General features: G+C 44.5%; 1 protein-coding gene across 3 annotated transcripts in view; it reads left to right on the plus strand.

The window, feature by feature from the left end:
• Positions 1 to 16,338, plus strand: part of LOC126356808 (uncharacterized) — a 477,415-nt gene that overhangs the window by 247,372 nt on the left and 213,705 nt on the right. For all 3 annotated transcript variants that reach the window (XM_050007398.1, XM_050007399.1, XM_050007400.1), the window contains exon 3: positions 4,230 to 4,295. The gene's annotated coding sequence lies outside the window, so the exon portion shown is untranslated. The remainder of the gene's footprint in view (positions 1 to 4,229; positions 4,296 to 16,338) is intronic.

Below are 16,338 nucleotides of genomic sequence, written 5' to 3' on the forward strand. Positions count from 1 at the left end.
ATGGACAGAGAAATGAAGAAGGAGAAGATGGATGGAATGAATACACAAAGGAGGAGATGGATGGAATAAATATATAATCGGACAATGCCGGATATTCAGCTAGTGAACCCATAAATACTGGCCAACGACAGTCTCATCTATCTCAAAAGGCCACTGAGTTGTATTATAGAAGCCCCTTAGTGCCTATTATGGGAATGTCCCTTTAGTCCACAGGTCGTAGCTTCCGTGGCATAGTGCGAAGTCACTCACGCAGCCGCTGACAGAAGTCAGGCGAAACGCTTGCGAAATAATTACCAGACGTGCTGCTCCGCGGGTTTAGTCGGAAATCGTTGCTGGCGGACCCGGCTCATTATCACATTTCTACATTCAGTACAAGTAAGTGACCACAGTCTCACAAAGATCCGCGGGATTGGGTTAACATTCTCTTTGTCCTATGCTAATACACTACTGGCCATTAAAATTTCTACACCAAGAAGAAATGCAGATGATAAACGGGTATTCATTGGAAAAATATATTATACTAGAACTGACATGTGATAACGTTTTAACGCAATTTGGGTGCATAGATCCTGAGAAACCAGTACCCAGAACAACCACCTCTGGCCGTAATAACGGCCTTCATACGCCTGCTCATTGAGGCGAACAGAGCTTTCATGGCCTGTACAGATACAGCTGCCCATGCAGCTTCCACACGATACCACAGTTCATCAAGAGTAGTGACTAGCGTATTGTGACGAGCCAGTTGCTCGGCCACCATTGACCAGACGTTTTCAATTGGTGAGAGATCTGGAGAATGTGCTGGACAGGGCAGCAGTCGAACATTTTCTATATCCAGAAAGGCCCGTACAGGACCTGCATTTGCGGTCGTGCATTATTCTGCTGAAATGTAGGGTTTCGCAGGGATCAAATGAAGGGTAGAGCAACGGGTAGTAACACATCAGAAATGTAACGTCCACTGTTCAAAGTGCCGTCAATGCGAACAAGAGGTGACCGAGACGTGTAACCAATGGCACCCCATACTATCACACCGGGTGATACGGCAATATGGCGGTGACGGATACACGCATCCGATGTGCGTTCATCGCGATGTCGCCAAACACGGATGCGGCCACGATGATGCTGTAAACAGAACCTGGATTCAACCGAAAAAATGACGTTTTGCCATTCGTGCACCCAGGTTCGTCGTTGAGTACACCATCGCAGGCGCTCCTGTCTGTGATGCAGCGTCAAGGGTAACCGCAGCCATGGTCTCTGAGCTGATAGTCCATGCTGCTGCAAGCGTCGTCGAACTGTTCGTGCAGATGGTTGTTGTCTTGCAAATGTCCCCATGTGTTGACTCAGGGATCGAGACGTGGCTGCACGGTCCGTTACAGCCTTGCGGATAAGATGTCTGTCATCTCGACCTGCTAGTGATACGAGTCCGCTGGGATCCAGCATGGCGTTCCGTATTACCCTCCTGAACCTACCGATTCCATATTCTGCTTACAGTCATAGCATCTCGACCAACGCGAGCAGCAATGTCGCGATAAACCGCAATCGCGATATGCTACAATCCGACCTTTATCAAAGTCGGAAACGTGATGATACGCATTTCTCCTCCTTACACGAGGCATCACAACAACGTTTCACCAGGCGACGCTGGTCAACTGCTGTTTGTGTATGAGAAATCGGTTGGAAACTTTCCTCAAGTCAGCACGTTGTAGGTGTCGCCACTGGCGCGAGCCTTCTCTGAATGCTCTGAAAAGCTAATCATTTGCATATCACAGCATCTTCTTCCTGTCGGTTAAATGTCGCGTCTGTAGCACGTCATCCTCATGGTGTAGCACTATTAATGGCCAGTGGTGTAATTAGAGCAGTCTGGCAATCAAAGTAATTTTAGAAAGATTCTGTGACGCGACCACAGGCCTGCAACATGTACGCTGTCTAGTTTCTACACGACCTCTAACTGGCTACTATCATATCCCAATGATAGTCAACTCAACAATAATGGACAGGAATGCTGTTCAACTCAGTGAGGAAAAAAGTCACACAAATTTATGTCACTCAAAATTTCACGAAAACGAATAAAATTTATTGGTATCAATCAACCCCAGCGAAGTCCGCATATTTCATCCGACACCATTTCCACTAGTTACTGATTCCACGCTTTGCTAAATACCGAGCGAGGTGGCGCAGTGGTTACCACACTGGTCTCGCATTCGGAAGGACGACGGTTCAAACCCGCGCTCGGCCATCCAAATTTAGGCTTTCCATGATATCCCTAAATCGTTTCAGGTAAATTTCCGGGTTGTTTCTTTGAAATAGCACGGCAGATTTCTTTCCCTAATCCCAGCTTGTGGTCCGTCTCTAACACCCGCGGTGTCGAGAGGACGTTAAATCTGATCTACTCCTACTCCTCCACTCTATAACCGCCGTCGCTCGTCTAGATAAACGTGATGGTGCTCAGGCACAATTACACAGCCGCACGAGAGAACACATTTTCGAATGGTACATACGTCTTCCATAGCAGTAAAGTAATCTCATTGATCACAAAAGATTGGAAACTCTGGACGTGTAAAACGGTCACCACTTTAAAAGACACAGGTCGGACCACCTGTCACCCCACGAGAACTGCTGGTTGACTCCCCTATTTCTAGACCTCCGAAAACGCTCCCCGAAATTGATTAATGTTTAGGGCTTCCAGCTGATTGGAATCAGGAGCAGAATGTAGGCATTTCCATTGGCCGTTTCCTACTGCCGCTTATAGTGCTTCAGTCAAGCTCTACTTCCTTCCACGTCTTCCAGAAGTTTCTCTGCCACTGGTGTTGACAACATCGGCGGTCGTGGGAAAACTACTCGCCCTTGAAATCAACCTTATCGTCTCTGGCCACTTTCACAAGGGGCTCCATCACCCCCTAACCTTGGAGCTCCGAATGACAGGCAGTCTCGCCCTTTGCGCTCGCCCCGATCTTTGAGGTACATCGGCCCAAGTCCCAACAAGCGAGACGTGCTATCATGACTCAGTTGTACTTTCAGTAATGGCTAATACCGCCCTTCCGGTTAGCGGTGCGGTCTAACGCTCGGCTTTCTGGATTGGGAAGGAGCTCCTGGTCCCGGCACGAATCCTCCCGGCGGACTTGGTCCGAGGTCCGGTGAGCCGGAAAGTCTGTGGATGGCTTTTAGGCGGTTCTCCATTTTGCCTCGGCGAATGCAGGGTGGTTCCCCTTATTCCGCCTCAGTTACACTATGTCGGCGATTGCTGCGCACACAAGTTCTTCACGCACGCGTACACCACCATTACTCTACCACGGTCTGGTGTGAGTCGTTCCCGGGGGGGGGGGGGGGGGGGGGGTCCACCGGGGACCGAACAGCACAATAACCCTGGGTTCGGTGTTGGGGGGCGGAGGCGTGAAGTGGACTGCGGTAGTCGTGGGGTTGTGGACCACTGCGGCTGCAGCGGGGACGGAGCCTCTCCGTCGTTTCTCAGCTCCCGGTTAGCGTAAAGGGAGAGCCGTGAAGGTGACTTAGGTTGGACCAATACTTGAATATTGCTTGGGTGTCTGGGATTTATATCAGAAAGAGCTGACAGGGCAAATACAGAAGATCCAAAGAACAGTGAGTTTCTTTAGAAGTCCATCATTCAGTAAGCCGAAAGCGTCACGGGAGATGATGCTCAGCCAGCAAGACAAGCGTTTTGCATCACGGTGATATTAAGTGTTGAAAATCCGAGATTGTTTGTTCCTTGAAGAATGAGACAACATATTGATTCCTCCTAGGTATATCTCGCGCAAAAACATTCAAATGGACAGTCGTAATCCCTGCTAGCCATTTGCGGCTCGAAAGTGTGGATGGAGGAGGAGGGGATGAAATCGTACGTAAATTATCCTCTGCCTCATAGCACAAAGTGGTTTGCGGAGTATGAATGTACGATAAAAATGCAGCCATAAATACAAAATCGACCTCAGGTTCAATTGTATACTAACATGGCGGTGGACAGTTTTAATAAAACAAAAGTTAGTGGTAGTGAGGGGCTAGTAATAAAATCCCGGATCCTCGTCTCAGCGACACCCTAGGACTAGCAAGCGGAGGCTATGTGGCCACATCCTCGTAACATCAAAGTAGAACATCGCAACCAACCGCATCTATAGCATTTGTTTGCGTATAATTTTGTCCAGTGAGAGGTCGTCCCGTTTTAATAGTTGTTGTGCGACATGAAGCGTGAGTGAGACGCGGCTGCCGGTGTGTTGCAGGTGCGGCGACCGACAGAGAGCCAGCCCCCTGGGCCCCATGGACCGCTGCCGGCTGCCTCCGCTGCGGTGAGTACAGCACACAGCAAGCAGCGTACAGCACGCACCAGCGCGCCACGTCTGGCTTCCCAGAGCTTCAGAGATTTTGCGTGGCGCGTTACGTATTACTCTACATTTCAGTGCTTAATCTGGCTACACTCAGTCAAAGAAGTTCTGCGCTTTCCTGGCAGATTGAAACAAGCTTGTCTGGTGGTCAATAGCTGTCTAAATACTTTAATTAGTTCTTCATTTGAATTTCAGACACGGCTTTCCTCAGAACGTACAATTTTCTAAATTCGCTTTATTTCTGTAACTCCATCTTCCGGGAAACACAAACAGTCCTTTTGATACAAATTGATGTTTCTAGTAATGTAGGTAATTTTCTGTAGCTTTCGCCCTATTAATTCCAAAACATAGTAAAAGCTTAACTCATTCTTAATAGAAGCTGAAAATGCAAACTCCTGTAACCACTCACATTAATTGTTCTTCCCAGAACCCGTTTCATAAGGCTACACTTCTGTCGTCACATAAGTTCATTTCAGGTACTAAGGCTTAGAGATACACGGTGTTATGTTTTAAATAATATTAGAAATCAGTGAAACTCTTTTTTACCGAAGTAAAGCGAGATGTCCTTTGGGTGCCGAAACGTGTGAGCAAAAATGAGAACAAAACATTGTGTGTACTCGCATGAAATTCATACACACTCAGTGAAACAAGGGCTTCAGCATTAATTAGCGTAATAAAATTCTAAAACGGAAAAACACCAGCGATTGGGAATATTCTGTGACACGTCAATTGCATTTTTATTGTGAAGTTCACAGAGCTGTTTCAGACAAACTCTACTACTGTGATATTATGGACGTAGGAAACCTTTCCTGAAAGTATTTGCTTGGTGTCCAAGCTTAATATGAAGGTGAAGGTGGTCTAAGAACAGCACAGACAAGAAGAAAATGTAAGCTTTTGAAATGTGGTGTTACAAGTGAATACTCAAGATTATGCTGGTAGATCGAGCAACTAATGAAGAGATACTTAGTTACAAATAAGCTCTGTAGCACAAATTGCCTACACAAAGGATACAGCGATAAATTTATAAGCTATGATGCGTTATGGATTATCGTTCACAGAGTAGGCTAAACTGTCTATTACTGGACCATAGGATTCAATAATGGGAACCCTTTCTTGTTTGTCATACGTGTCATGATCCATTGTAGTAGGTGATAACCAAGCTGTTACCCTCCAGTAGCACTCTCCGGTATTTGCGGATTCGTTGAAAGTACAGAAATGTTTTTGAGAAGTGGTGGCTCGTTGTGTGGTCAACGCTCGCAACATTTTTCATCCCTCAAGATAGTGAAATAAAAGATTCTTAGCCGGCCGCGGTTGCCGAGCGGTTCTAGGCGCTTCAGTCCAGGTTTGAATCCTACCTCGGGCATGGATGTGTGTGACGTCCTTAGGGTAGTTAGGTTTAAGTAGTTCTAAGTTCTAGGGGACTGATGTTAAGTCCCATAGTGCCCAAAGCCATTTGAACCAATAGGTTCTTACCTCAACAGCCATTCTCGACAGCTTGAAATCATTAGTATAATGAAACTACACAGTTTTTTGCGTCGACATGATTTTCACGTGATATTTGAGTCCGTCTCAAACTGTAACACGTCTCAGCACGTTTATTTCCATTGCTATCGAGCAACTCTCAGTTCGATGATGATTTTCACATTTAAAGTCCGAGTCTGATGGCCATATGTAAAAACTGGCAATGCGCACTGATCATAGAACTTCAGTTTCAAACACATCGGAAGTTTACTTTTGCTAGTCCTATTTAATTTACTGAAAGAACCCTAGGACAGTTTCACTGCTCTGTTTTTTCGTTTGGAGCGTCTGCATCGCTGCGCTGTGGAACAAATCGATAAACTAGTGTTGTGGTTGTCACTGGAATGGATTCACACGCAGTTCCAGTCGCCTCTCTCAGGCTATCCAGTGTACGCCGGAGTGGCCGAACGCTTGTAGGCGCTACAGTCTGGAACCGCGCTACCGCTACGGTCGCAGGTTCGAATCCTGCCTCGGGTATGGATGTGTGTTTAAGTAGTTCTAAGTTCTAGGGGACTGATGACCACAGAAGTTAAGTCCCATAGTCCTCATAGCCATTTATCCAGTGTACGTGGCATCGTGACGTAGATGATGTCCTTCACAGTTCCTCAGTAAAAGAAGCCTAATGGCATTAGGTTGGAGACATGGGGGAACAAATGTTTCATCCAGCAACTCCCGCACGTGACGACGGTAATGTTATGGAGCGCCGTCTTGGTGAATAGAACGATCTTCATCTCGGCACGGTTAATGAACAGCTGGTACAATTTGGTCCTGCAACACAATAATACTCTTAACATCTATCATTGTTCCTTCAGAAAACAATGACCGTTAAAGTCCTCTGACAGACGTATCGTACCACACAGGTAACCCAGGAAGATTAATAGTTCGTTCTTCTTTAACATGCATGGGTTTATACTATTATGGCGACTGTCGGTACCATTCTCGCCTCATCACACCAACGAACTATGTCAGTCAATCGTTCACTATCGCAAATATATATGCACATACTTCGAGGTGACTAACCGGATCGTCCTCGTTCATTGCGTGAATGTAGTGTTTCCACTTGGCTTGTTTCAAATGTGTTTAACACTGGATTCTGTTACACCTAGTCGTAAGGGCTTCTTTGGGATTTCGTGAAAGCCTGTACCACTGCATTCCACCCCCCTTTTGTCCGCTATTCATTTGTTCCTGCCACGCCGTCCCTTCTTCAGATGACGCACACTTCCTGCAGCTCCAGTCTGTCGCGTAACTTCGATACTACACTCCTGGAAATGGAAAAAAGAACACATTAACACCGGTGTGTCAGACCCACCATATTTGCTCCGGACACTGCGAGAGGGCTGTACAAGCAATGATCACACGCACGGCACAGCGGACACACCAGGAACCGCGGTGTTGGCCGTCGAATGGCGCTAGCTGCGCAGCATTTGTGCACCGCCGCCGTCAGTGTCAGCCAGTTTGCCGTGGCATACGGAACTCCATCGCAGTCTTTAACACTGGTAGCATGCCGCGACAGCGTGGACGTGAACCGTATGTGCAGGTGACGGACTTTGAGCGAGGGCGTATAGTGGGCATGCGGGAGGCCAGGTGGACGTACCTCCGAATTGCTCAACACGTGGGGCGTGAGGTTCCTACAGTACATCGACGTTGTCGCTAGTGGTCGGCGGAGGGTGCACGTGCCCGTCGACCTGGGACCGGACCGCAGCGACGCACGGATGCACGCCAAGACCATAGGATCCTACGCAGTGCCGTAGGGCACCTCACCGCCACTTCCTAGCAAATTAGGAACACTGTTGCTCCTGGGGTATCGGCGAGGACCATTCGCAACCGTCTCTATGACGCTGGGCTACGGTCCCGCACACCGTTAGGCCGTCTTCCGCTCATGCCCCAACATCGTGCAGCCCGCCTCCAGTGGTGTCGCGAGAGGCGTGATTGGAGGGACGAATGGAGACGTGTCGTCTTCAGCGATGAGAGTCGCTTCTGCCTTGGTGCCAATGATGGTCGTATGCGTGTTTGGCGCCGTGCAGGTGAGCGCCACAATCAGGACTGCATACGACCGGGGCACACAGGGCCAACACCCGGCATCATGGTGTGGGGAGCGATCTCCTATACTGGCCGTACACCTCTGGTGATCGTCGAGGGGACACTGAATAGTGCACGGTACATCCAAACCGTCATCGAACCCATCGTTCTACCATTCCTGGACCGGCAAGGGAACTTGCTGTTCCAACAGGACAATGCACGTCCGCATGTATCCCGTGCCACCCAACGTGCTCTAGAAGGTGTAAGTCAACTACCCTGGGCAGCAAGATCTCCGGATCTGTCCCCCATTGAGCATGTTTGGGACTGGATGATGCGTCGTCTCACGCGGTCTGCACGTCCAGCACGAACGCTGGTCCAACTGACGCGCCAGGTGGAAATGGCATGGCAAGCCGTTCCACAGGACTACATCCAGCATCTCTACGATCGTGTCCATGGGAGAATAGCAGCCTGCATTGCTGCGAAAAGTGGATATACACTGTACTAGTGCCGACATTGTGCATGCTCTGTTGCCTGTGTCTATGTGCCTATGGTTCTGTCAGTGTGATCATGTGATGTATCTGACCCCAGGAATGTGTCAATAAAGTTTCCCCTTCCTGGGACAATGAATTCACGGTGTTCTTATTTCAATTTCCAGGAGTGTATTACACGTGACTGTGGTGCAGAACCAAACTCTGTCTCCGTCTTTCCGTGACGTTTTCACAGTTCCAATAACACTTTATAATCAACTTTCTTTGCTCCAAGGACAATTACCCAGTCATCTTGTTATTTACGTAAAGTTATTGGCAACCAAAAGTAAAAAAAGAAAAACAAATGTACGGCTACACACACTGGCCCTGAGGTGGCCATATAATCACAATTGGATTAGGTTATCATTAATAACTCCTAGTTACTCAAGTTCAGAGAGTGTCAATTCCATTGTGGGACACCCTCATATATTCTGCATTATTCTAACAAAGGCAGCTACAACACTTTTTTTCTCAAGAGGCTCGATAGCAAAGCAGCAAATTTTTTTTCTTTTTATCGGAGTGGAGAGAGAAATCATAGCAACAACAAATATCTGAGCCATCATTATTTTTACGTTCAAAAACAGTATTCACACAAATTTCCATCTGTACTGGTGAAAAAAATAGTAGTCCAAATATTTTGGCCTGTGTGTTGTCTTTACAGCTGTGTGTCCTACTCCTTTCGGTCCCAAAACTACGTTAACTAGAGGAGCAAAATGTATAATTTTTCCTTCTAGCAGGGGAGAGTGTTGTAAGTTGAGGATGTATACCTAGGAACACATGATCTTTCCTGGTCGGTTTTTCACTCTAATGACCGACTGCAGAAGCATATGAGGGAATGAGCACTAGAGATCACTATAAGCAGTTTCTAGTAATTTATAATTTTGGTGGTGAAGCATGAGATTGTTTTTTCTGCAGCGTTTGTAAATATATCTAGTGCTCTACATTTAAGTGCTGCATATTGTATGAAAGCTATTTAGAAGGTATTACTAATTTTTCAGTTACAGAATTTTATCCAGAGTAAAATTCTGTATGTTTTTAAATTGCTTATATAATGTGTGGGCAGAGCAAGCCATACTTCGTTGGCCATGCACTATCCTGTACGTTGTAATGGTAGAACAACTTCTGCCATATAAAGTGTGATATTTTCAAAATAGCTAAGTTTATTTAATGTCTTAACAATGTTTCCTGCCTGAAAACTGAAAATTTGTGTTGCTTTCCAACAGTCCTGGCTTCTGTTTCTGAACTTGTAACCAGATTTTTGTCATATTTTTACTTAATTTGATTTCCCTTGCTGATTACTGGTGTGCAGCAGAGCAATAGTGTAGTAGATAGACTATTAAACGCAACATTGAAAAAACTTTCTTGGTTACAACATTTTAACATTTCAGTCGAATGATTGTTCTCGGTACATGATCAAGTTGTTATTTGGAAGCATTCTTCACATTTTGGAACCCATTACTTTCCCAAGCTAATTTTTGTAACTGTGGAAAAAACTGCAACACACAAAAACTGAATGTTATCATTTAAAAATAGAACAAGAAAAATATTACGCCTATATTACAGGGCTGACAGTGCTGGCTACAGGCAAAAATGTGAAAAGTGTACCAAGGTACAACATTCTCCCGTACTGTATTTTAAATTACTCTAACGCTCTCAAATGTATAGCGACTACCAACTATGATCTTCTGTCCACTAAAAAAAAAATTGAAAAAACTGTGGTCACCATTCGTAGCAGTTTAAACAAGTGACTGTGTGGATGGAAGAAATGATTTATCGGATTTAACGTAACATCGACAAAAAGGATATTGGAGAGGAGTGTATGGTCATACTTGATAAGTACCATCAAGGATATTGACTGCATACTTTGCAAAGGAACCATCTAACCATTCACCTTAAATGATTAAGGAAAACCACAGAAAATTTTAATCTGTATCGTCGGAATGGGTATTGAGCTCCGGTCTTTCCAAATATAAGTCCAATGGTTTTAACACTGCACCACTTCGCTTGGCAGAGGCCTACAAGATGTTTTCGTACTGAGTCAACACAAGCACACCAGCAGTTAAATGAAAATGAGACAGATGGCAGAAAAGTAAGCGAACTGTTTATTATTTCAAATAATAGTCACAACTTTTAATACATTTATATGAGGGTGATTCAAATGGAAACCTTAAAACGGCTATAACATTTTTAATTGTAACAGTGAACAAAAAACGTACGTGTAATTTTTTGACATAGTCTCCCTGATTCAGTGCATGTATTCTACCACTTTGAATGTGCAGAGATACCATGATGAGAGAATTCTTCTGGTCGTGTGTGTACCAAGTCGTCCGCTGCAGTTTTCATTTCTTCGTCACTTCTGAAACGCCTTCCTCCCTTTGCTTCTGTGAGTGCACCTAACAAAAGTCATTATGAGCGAGGTCTGGTTAATAAGGATGATACACCACTCATTCAAATTTAATTTACTGAATAGTTTCAACTGTCTTACGGACCGTATACGGTCAGGCGTTGTCTTCTTGAAGCAATACTCCTTAAATCAATAGTCCTCGTCATATACTCATGATTTCAGGGCGAAGGTGATTTTTCAGCATGTCTGAATAAGAAGTACTGATTAACATCACTCCCCTATCCACCTAATGCTACAAAAATTACTCGATTTGTACCCCAAAAGAGAATGAACATGCCTTTTTCAGCATATAGTCTTGTATATAATTTTTTGGTTTTGGTGGTGAGTTGTGGCGCCATTTCTTGCTTGACCTTTTCATTTCTGGTTTTGGTGGTATTGGACCCAAGTCTCATGGCCTGTGACCATTTTTCCCAGCAATGCATCACCCTTGACATGGAAACAGTACAAAAATTCTCCAGACATTAACGCGACAGTCTTCCTAAACGGCATCAACTCACGTGCACCCATGTTGCACACACTGTATTGAAGTGCAGTACATTGTGAACAATATTGTGCCATGAACTGATACAAAACTTCAAACTCGAGGCTATTTCGTTCAGAGTTACGCGTCTGTCCTCGTTTACAAGCTCCTCCACTAGCTCAGTGTTCTCGTCCATCACTGCACGCTTAGCCTACCCTGGTCTTGGGGCATCTTCCACGTACGTTACACCGCTCTCTGCTCTAATCATACACCTGCTGCAACGATAAACACGAATAACCGTATTGCACTGTCATTCTGCGATGAATTTCGGTTGGTTTGACACCATCAACACACAAAAAACGCATCACAGATGGCTGCTCATTCGTGGTGCATGTTATTGACAATGGGGCGGCTATCTTGTTGGGAGCGCTGATGGCTTCTTCTGCATTGTAGCCACTCTGCCACCTCTCGGTCACTTTCTGAACATCAAGGAACACTGCTGCCACCTACCGACTGCACCACAAAACTTATCGAAAGTTTATTGAACTTTCATTTGAACCGCTATTGTCCAACAGTGAGACGCATGTGGCCATGTTGTTTCGAGTAGGCTGCAGAAATCTCGCGGGAGCTCTTACATACTCTCCATGAAGTCTCGAACTCTCCCTGTATGATTTCCGTATTTTTGGAGCCCGGAAGAAAGACATTGGTGGCCATAGATATGTTCCGGACAAAGAGATGCACACCTGGGTACACGTTTCCATAGGCAACCGCAAACATTTTTCCATGAAGACATCGACGTCTTGTCTCACAGTGGGATAAATGTATTATGAGGTGCGGCGATTACTTTTGAAATAATAAACAGTTTACTTATTTCTTTCCATCTGTCTCGTTTTAATTTGACTGCCCCTTACATATGTCACCTGCAATAACAATTAGCCATATAAATTCGAAAGGACTTTTCGAAACTTGTCCAAGCATTGCTGAGAAGGCCGCTGAGATTGGTCAGGATTCAATAAACACGGCACTCATCTTTCACAAAGCGTTCACATAGTCTGTTACTCATGTAAAATGTTCTGTGCTCCTTCTTCGATATTGTTGTAGCGTTAAGAATGTTGTACTGATTTCTTCGTCGACCGGTGTTTTCATCTGTGGTTGCAGTTTTAGGCTTGTCGTCGCATGGGTCAATCATCTTCAGGAGAAGTATGGCCACGTTTCGACTCACTCACTCATTCATCAGCTGTTGAAAATGATAGACTGGTCAAAAACCGTCATTCTGTTTCCAATAAACTATCTAAAACAAAGAAGTTCACCACAGGCGATTTGACGGTTTTATAGATCTATCCCAGAGATCGAATTGACGTTTTAATTATGTTTTTAAGTGATCTGCACCGACGTGATATACACAGAATTTCAGTGATTTCTTTGAGTACTAGCTGTAGCTTGCTACCTCACCCTCGTATTATTATTCCTATGTCCCCAAACCAGATAATTATTTTATGACTTGACAGTGTATTATGTTCTACCATACACTTAAGAATTATAAGTGTTGAATAATTTCAAATTCCTGAAAATCTGTCTTGATGAGTTGTGTAAAGTTCAACTGTCTACAACGTACTAACATGGCTGCCAAAAACAGGGTAGCCAAAATACTTTATCTGTTGAGCCCTTCACACACCAGTTCAAAAATGGCTCTGAGCACTCTGGGACTTAAGTACTATGGTCATAAGTCGCCTAGAACTTAAAACTACTTGAACCTAACTAACCTAAGGACATCACACACATCCATGCTCGAGGCAGGATTCGAACCTGCGACCGTAGCGGTCGCGCGGCTCCAGACTGTAGCGCCTAAAACCGCTCGGCCACTCCGGCCGGCCCCACACTAGTTGTATGATTTCACATCCGTCTGCTACACGAGATGCGTTCACTAGTCGACTGACATTTGAAATAGATCTCTCACACCATATTAAACTGCTGATTATTTTTAACTTGAGACTGCGACTCGTAATGTGACGAATCATAAAACTTTCTTGTAAGACAACAAACTTTTCAAAGAAGAGGTTACTCTTCGGGTAACAAGTTTTTCGAATGTAACTCACCCTCCCTAGCAGCTGTCTTGACTCTGTACTTTTCGGTGATAAATGAAGACCTTCTGGAGAGGCAGCAAAGAACTGGGGACAAGAACACTACGGGCTAACAGATGGACGTCCACGGTGCGGAGAGGGCTGGTACACGTACGTGACAGTGGCATGTTAAACAAATGAATATAGGTTGGTAGTGCGCTTGATTTGTTGCCGTGGAGCATCGCCTTGACCTCGCCGGGATGCACGACGGCGAGGTACGCTTTGTGACGCCACAGCCGCAGCTGCCGGCTTATCCCCGTCCCTCGTCAGCGGCAACTTGTTGCGCCTCTCAGCCGCTTTGTTTCCGTGACGTCACTAAATCAGAGGAAGGGGACAAAGCCGTAAGCAGATTACCCCGCCCTGTGTACTCGCTTCCCCTGGCGAACGACAAAATGTCGACTGGAAATACTAACCCCACTCCCTCCATCAAACCCTCTCACCCTCTCTCTCTCTCTCTCTCTCTCTCTCTCTCTCTTTCGGCAACTCAAGTGTCTCCGCGAGCCACCTCCTGGGTCTGCTCGGAATGAAATATCTGCCCCGCGCTGCCTACCTGTCCAGCTGGCCCCTGTTTGCTATCAAACTTCCTCCGCAATAAAAATAAATGAAAGTGTTCATTACGACTGAGAGAACAGGTTTCCCGCAGTGTCGCACGCACGGCATTCATCAGACGACCGGAGAGTCTTGCAGCGTCGGTTCGGGAGCTTGTAAAGGCGCTTGCTTCGTTGGGCTATCAGCTTAACACGATTGCTTCGCGAACTGTTGCCAGACTCGATTATGTCGTACGTTGGTCTCGGGCAGTCTGAAAACTGTGAAACCGTTTCTCTTGCGGATGGACTCGCTCGACGAGTTCAGGTTTTTCCCTTTCAACATTCCTTACGACAAAAACGAATAGGATGAATGACCTTCATTTATCTACTTACGTTGCTGCAGTGTTTATCTTCGTTTAGTAAAAGTTCTGCCCGACAAGTCTGAAAGATAAGACGCTAATAACTACAAAGTGAGCTGTGTGTGCGTATTTTAAAATTCAAAAATATCTTTTTCCTTACTGTAGCGCTTACAGACCATCTGTTGCTAATGTTGTTGCTGCTTAAGATGTTTAGTCTAAGGACTAGTCTGATACAGCTTCCATGCTAGTCTAAGCTTTGTTAAGTCTCTATTTGTGCAAATACAGTACAACCTACATGCAGCGGAACCTGGTTATTGCAGTCAAGTTTTGTTTTCCATATACAGTCTTCACTCTGCCTCCCCCCACATTTCCTTCTGTTTCCAAGTCAATTTTTCTTTCGTTCTTCAGAATGTGTCCTCTCATCCTGTCTTTCATGTACTCAAATTGTGCCATAAATCTCTTTTTTTCCGAAATTCGCTACAATACGTCTTCAGTAATTCCCCGATGTCGGTGGTGACCTCAATCTACCCTCGATATGCTGGAAAAATTATACCTTCAAAGCCGGCGACAGGCATAAACCGTCATCCAAAATTGTACTGAATGCTTTCTCAGAAAATTATTTTGAACAATTAGTTTATGAGTTCACTAGAAGCGTAAATGGTTGCGAAAGCATACTTGACCTCTTCGCAACAAATAATCCTGAACAAACAGCGAGTATCGTGACGAATACATGGATTAGCGATCACAAGGCAGTAGCTGCTAGGCTGAGTACCGTAACTCCTACAACCATCAAAAACAAACGCAAAGTTTATCTACTTAAAGAAGCTGATAAAAATGCTCTTAACGCCTTTTTAAGAGACAGTCTGCCTCCTTCCGATCTGATCATGTAAGCCTAGAAAAGTTGTGAAATAATTTCAAAGACATAGTACCGACAGCAACTTAATAATAAGTGATGGTACTGATCCCTCATGGTACACAAAACGGGTGAGATCGCTGTTGCAGAAGCAGCGAAGAAAGATCAACAAAATTCTGTGTGGGGACATTAAGATCAACACTAATATCATAAATGAATCCAGCAGCACCTTCATAAACATCCTTCCAAGTTTTGGCATGTCCCTATTGATCAATAGTGAAACAACGGTTACTACAACGACTGCATAAGTAATTGGCCATATGGCCACAAATATGGACAGGGAAAAATGTGATGTAGCTGTACAAGATCTCGGACTATCAGACCAGATCTGTCAAATAACAAAAGTAAAATAAAGCATCGAATTATTCCCTGAACTACAAGCCTACAAACGACATCTATCACAAGAAAAAATAAAATATTTTTCAAAAGAACTAGAAAAGCAAAGCTGGGATGAAGTTTATAAGGAAATCAATGTGAACATGAAATTCTCTAAATTCTCCACATTGTTTAAATTGAACTTTGAAAAGTATGCATGTATGTATCAACATCTCACATAAACAAATGGATAACGGCAGGTATTAAGAAGTCCTCCCAAACACTTAATCACCTGAGTTCCATGAAAAAGATTCGCAATGATCCAGAATTCTGAAATTTGTATCATAGATACAAAAAGATCTATATGAAGGTCCTGATTGCTGCAAAAAAGCCATTTAATAACAAAATAATATATAATGTAGAGAACAAAAGCAAAGCAGTCTTGGATGTTATAAAAACGGAAATGGGGAGATGCAAACAAACGCAGAATAGCATAGTGCCCCCAAACAGATATAACACCCGTAAATAATGTTGCACTAAATACAATGATGTTACTTCCAACTACAGAGAATGAAGTCAATAAAATTGTTCAAAAACTAAAAAATAAAAAGTCAGTAGGCTTAGATGAAGTACCAATGTGTGTACTGAACTTATGCATAGGGATTATACAAGGCCTCTTAACAAATATAATAAATGAGTCCTTCACATCAGGGACATTACCAGAGCAGTTAAAACAGGCAAGAGTTGTACCTTTGCTTAAGAAAGACATAGAAAATTACCGGCCCATTTCCCTGCTGTCAGCATTCTCAAAAATAATGGAAGCAATTATGAAAGACGGATTAATG

Source organism: Schistocerca gregaria, chromosome 1, assembly GCF_023897955.1.
Source record: "Schistocerca gregaria isolate iqSchGreg1 chromosome 1, iqSchGreg1.2, whole genome shotgun sequence".
NCBI classification, from domain to species: Eukaryota; Metazoa; Arthropoda; class Insecta; order Orthoptera; family Acrididae; genus Schistocerca; species Schistocerca gregaria.